Below are 5,808 nucleotides of genomic sequence, written 5' to 3'. Positions count from 1 at the left end.
ATGTGTCCCAGCCCCCTAATAATTTGTTGTCCTCGGCAGGACTCTCCAATTTGGCCACATCCCGTCTGCAGTGGGGGGACCAAAACTGGATGCAGTACTCCAGGTGTGGCCTGGAGTACTGCAGTGCCGAATAGAGGGGAAATAATCACTTCCTTCCATCTGCTGGCAATGCCCCTACTAATACAGCTCAATATGCCATTGAGCTTCTTGGCAACAAGGGCACACTGCTGACTCATATCCAGCTTCTCGTCCACTCTAATCCCCAGGTCCTTTTCTGCAGAACTGCTGCTTAGCCAGTCAGTCCCCAGCCTGTAGTGGAGCATGGGATTCTTCCTTCCTAAGTGCAGGACTTTCACTTGACCTTGTTGAACCTCATCAGATTTCTTTTGGCCCAATCCTCCAATTTATCTAGGTCACTCTGGACCCTATCCCTACCCTCCAGCATATATCTACCTCTCCTCCCAGCTTTGTGTCATCTGTACATTTGCTGAGGGTGAATTCATCCCATCATCCAGATCATTAATAAAGATGTTGAACAAAACCGGCCCCAGGATCAACCCCTGGGCCACTCTGCTTGATACCGGCTGCCAACTAGACATCGAGCAGTTGATCACTACCTCTTAAGCCCGACAACCTAGCCAGCTTTCTATCCACCTTATAGTCCATTCATCCAATCCATACTTCTTTAACTTGCTGGCAAGAATACTGTGGGAGACTGTATCAAAAGCTTTGCTAAAGTCAAGATATATCACATCCACTGCTTTCCCCAGAGCCAGTTATCTCATCATAGAAGGCCATCAGATTGGTCAGGCAACTTGCCCTTGGTGAATCCACATTGACTGTTTTTGATCACATTCCTCTCCGCCAAGTGCTTCAAAATAGATTCCTTGAGGACCTGTTCCATAATTTTGCCAGGCACTGAAGTGAGGCTGACTGGTCTGTAGTTCGCTGGGTTCTTTCTTCCCTCACATGCCACAATGATGGACATGGCCTAAGAACCTAGAGAGGTTTTACCCCTGCATGCACAAGAGAGTGCACAAATTTCAGGCCATCATTATGAAAAAAGGCCATGCTTTCCCACATCCCCACCCCATGTACACAAAAACAAAACAATAGCCACTGATTGTACTAGGGTCCACTAGACAAAAAGTCAAAATTTTCCAGTTGCCTAAAGTTACACACTTAAGTCTATATTTAGGCACCAAATTTAGGCTTGATTTTTATTCTCTTTATATTTATAATCAGGAAAAACATCTGACAGATTTTGGAATGGACTTCACTTATCCTGGCTTGCTACCTAACAGTTTTCCTCTGTGGATAAATCTTAAAAAGGCTTGACACAAAAATTATAGGGTTAGGCACTCAAATGGTTAGGATTTGCAGCTGCTTATTCTTATAAATCTGACATTTTGGTGTGTAATGCAACTGCATGCTCCTGATTGACACATGGCTGTTTACAAGAAGCCTGTTCTTCCTGTGGCTGGTGTCTGGGAACAATTTCCTAATAAGGTGGGCTGTGAAAAAGCAGCAGATGCAATAGCTAAGGAACAAACAATACTATTGCATTATGGAGTGTTTTGACTCATTACTGTATTTGAATCATTGATGACTCAGTTCCAAAGTACAAAAAATAAAGCTGGGACTAGCCCAGCTAAGGTGCAAGCTAGCACAATTTCAGCTTGTAGTTGAGAGATGGGGTCCTCCATCCTTGCACACCTAACATGAACATCCAGGCTCAAGCTAGGCAGCTCCAGTTCAGCACACACTTCTCTTATAAACATAATGGCAGCTTAAATGGGACCATTTCTCTTTAACTCTGTTGCCCCATACTTATTATGGCACAGTCTTTATAGGCCTGAATCAACGTTCATTAAAAGCTATTGGAAAGGCTCCTATTGACCTCAGTGGGCTTTAGATCAGGCTCCATGAACACTCTCCCACCATTCACAGCTCATTCAGATTGTACTCTGGCTCACTTCCACTGATGGAAAATTCAGTCCATGCCTGGCTTATGTCACAATGCCTAATTCCCATTCTAACATGGATATCGGGTTAATGGGAATGAGCTTCCCACCCTTTGGGTCTGATCCTGCAGCCCTTACTCACATGGTACCAAGAAGTCCCTCTGAGGGAGGGGCGCAGAAGCAGTGGAAATGGCTGAGATAAAGCAGATCTAGAACAAAACAAACCCAGAATTTGTCCCCAGGTTGAGTGAATGATGTTGACAAAGCTTCTCCTTACTGCTGCTTTGCTATGCAGGTGAGGGGTGGTAAAGCCATTGGGCCCACCAAGCTGGTAGCCCTATCTGGGTCTAGTGGAGGTATAGGGGTGACTGGAAAGCCTGTGGTGTATTATAAATTCCACTTCATCCAGGGTTCATCCAGCTGCACAGAAATTACTTCTCACTTGCATGGTTTAGTGTCCTATAAACCCACAGCATAGCATTAGCAAAAGCTCAAAGTCTGGGAGGAAGAGGCTTGTCCACACCCAATCTCGGGGGCTGGTTTTTTCCTCTCAAAGATTTGGCCCAGAGGCATTTTTCTTCAATGGCTCTTTTAATGACTTTGTTTACATGTATGGAAGTGCTGCCTTATCTCACAGCATAGCTTACAATGAAATATTATCTATCCCTCATCTTTTTAATGAATCTGACCCCCCACACACGTACACCACACTATGTACCTACTAAATAAGCATATTTCTGGCATGTGCACCTCTTATAGCTGCATAATTTTTATATGTAAGGTAAACAAGGAAAAATGCAACAGCCTCAGTGAGTAAGTGTTCTTACATTCTGTAAGTCTGTTTTCTTTTAACATGCCACTAAAATATATGAAAAAAGACAGGAAATTATTATGTAATTTGTCATATTTTGGAGACAAAAATGCAAACACTGGCTCACATTTTTATCTTCAGGTGGAAACAGATTTTGAAGTGCCTCACTTTAGGGGGAGGGATAGCTCAATGGTTTGAGCATTAGCCTGTTAAACCCAGGCTTGTGAGTTCAATCCTTGAGGGGGCCATTTAGGGATCAGGGCCAAAAATTGGTCCTCCTAGTGAAGGTAGGGGGCTGGACTCAATGATCTTTCAAGGTCCCTTCCAGTTCTAGGAGATTGGTATATCTACAATTATTATTTTTTTTATTATTATTATCACTAATGTGTGGTTTTTGCACAAACTTTGTTTGATTCCTAGCTGAGCAAAGTTGAGGCCCAGATGGCCAGTTACAAATACAGTAGTTGTGTATGACAATGAATCAAACAAAACATCCTGTATTGTGATGACTAGTAGAACAAATATCATTCAAAAATGCACTTATTAAAACAGAAACTGCTTCCTCTGCTTATCCTGATAGATCTATCAATCCCAAGAATCTGTCAATCAATTTATAAATCTGATTTAAAGCTAAAGCTAAAAAAAGCTAGCCTGGCATTCTAAATTGTTGGTTGTATTCATAAAGCTTGAATATGGAAGCAATACATTTAGCAATCTAGTAAGTAAGGTCTCTAGGCTATTGTGTGAGAAATAGGTACAAGGATAGGTAAAGTTGAGCTCTAACACACTACTAAGGTAATAGGCTCCTAACCTAGTGAACCCTCATCCTAGGGCAAGAAGCACTTCCTCCACCATGGGACTGAAACAGATCTGCACAATAGACTTATTTTCAAAGGAAACGATTGTGCAGTTTGCCTAGTGGTTGAAAAGTGACATTGTTTATGACAGCATCATTATGGGAGCTCCATTTTGGATACTTCACTAATCCAGTTTTCATCTTTCCTTCAAGCTAATTTAACAATCACAAGGAAAAAAAACCCTGCTGGTTAAGCTTTTAACACTTCACTTTGTTCAGGTGTAGGAGGAGAGAATGTAGAGTTTAAGGTACATGGCTGGGAGCAAAGAGAGTGGGGCTCTGCTCCTACCTCAGGAACACATTTCCTTTGACCTTCAGCTAGTCACTCAATTCCTCAGTACAGGGGTGCCAGAGCAGGGGGAGGAGGTGGAGAGGAGCAAGCAAGGGTATGGTCGGGGCGGGGGGGGGGGAAGAGGTGGTGTGGGGCTACGGTTCAGGCACCGGTGACCCCCCTCCACACACTTTAGGGACCTTCTGCTGTTTCTGCTTCAGTAAGTCACTCAGTTTACTATCTGTAAAATAGAGAAGTTATTTCTGCTCAGTAAGGGTATGATTAGCATATGGCGTGGGGATAGATGGGTCATGGACATGAAGCTCTGTGTGTATGGTTGTGTGAGGCCCTGTGTGTGACCTATCATGGTACAGCATGGGAGGGTGCAGTATCCTTCCTACCCCTGGGTTGTTCAGATATGTCAGGATCACTGAACAGTGGGATAACGCTGAACAAGGGCCTGGCTGCTGCACTAATTGAAATCTCTCCCCAGAAACCTCTAGCCATAATCCATATTTTGCAAACAGTGGTACAACATGTTATTATACAATCAATGGAAAGGCAAGAAGGCCTACCCCACCTCTATCCTTCAATCCTGGAACTCATTCATCCCTTTCCCACCCCCCCAAACACCCTTGTAATTCCCACATCAGGAAGAGTACAGCAGAGAAGAGAAGCAGTCCAAAATTTGGAGTCACTGCCTGTCGCCTCATGACACTGAAGCACCAAGACGACTTTCAGAATCTGAGCATGTACATGCCCAGGAAATCTATATGTGCCAGATGTTGGATGTTTTTTCATCTGGCCTAACTTTCAACCCGCCTTTGCCCATATGTAAAGGCATAGATACCTACTGCTTAAATCACAGAGGGATGGGACATGGGATGCAGAGACAGATAAGAGCTGATTTAAAATACCAGTTATTTTTTGCGGGAAATGTAATGAAATTTTGAAATTTCCCATCACAATTTTTTTTTTAAATCCTAAACCTCAAAAAAATGTCTGGATATTTGTTTTTAAACCAGAAACATTTTCCTTGAAAACATTGATTGTGTGCAAAAAAAATAAAGTGTTGATTAAAATGAAATTGTTTGTCAACAAGCTACTTTTCATTAAAAACAAACTTAAAGCAGCTCCACAGATAAGGCTTTTTGGAAAGATTCAGTCCTTCTATGCATAGAATCATTGGACCTCAAGAGGTCATCTAGTTCAGTCCCCTGCACTCATGTCAGGGCTAGAAGTATTACCTAGACCATCCCTGACAGGTGTTGAAGAAAGGAATGTGGGTACAAGCTCCTCTGTAGGCACACAACTGATGCCTTGAAAACTTGGCTGAAAATAAGATACTCCTACAGTTGCATGAGCAGTTTTGCTTCTGTTTGTGTCCTTTTGGAATACAAGGACACGCTATTTAGAATGCCAGCTACTCTTATTGATGGTGTGTTGCTCAGATCTCACAGATTTTGTCCCTTCACTAAATATTTCTATACCTACATTATGCTCATTTTTATCACACAAGGAAAATAGCTTGCTCAGTAGATTGGTATTAGATGGGCCATACTCTAAGTCACTGGGTCAAACCCACCCCAACCTTGTTGAAGGTCATGGAGTTTTGGGGGGCGTTCTGTTCAGTTCCTGCTCACCATCACAACTGGCACACTTCCTGGCCAGCTCAGCAGTGAGCCCAACAGTTGAGTGGGCATTAGTATCTCACCTCTAAAAGCAGACTTTCCAGACCTACTAGTGGGGAAGCATTAGACAGCTTGGCCTTCTGCTTCTTGTGCTATACCTGTTCTGTGGTTAGAATTCACTGGTCAGGCTGACATTTTTCCTCCCTTAAATTTTCTTTAGAAAAAAAAGAAATGCTACAGGTGAAATCCTGGCCCCACTGAAATAAATGAGAGGT

This window comes from Mauremys reevesii, linkage group 3 (genome assembly GCF_016161935.1).
Source record: "Mauremys reevesii isolate NIE-2019 linkage group 3, ASM1616193v1, whole genome shotgun sequence".
NCBI lineage: Eukaryota > Metazoa > Chordata > Testudines > Geoemydidae > Mauremys > Mauremys reevesii.
The sequence above is the reverse complement of the archived record's forward strand: the minus strand, read 5'-3'. Positions refer to the sequence as shown.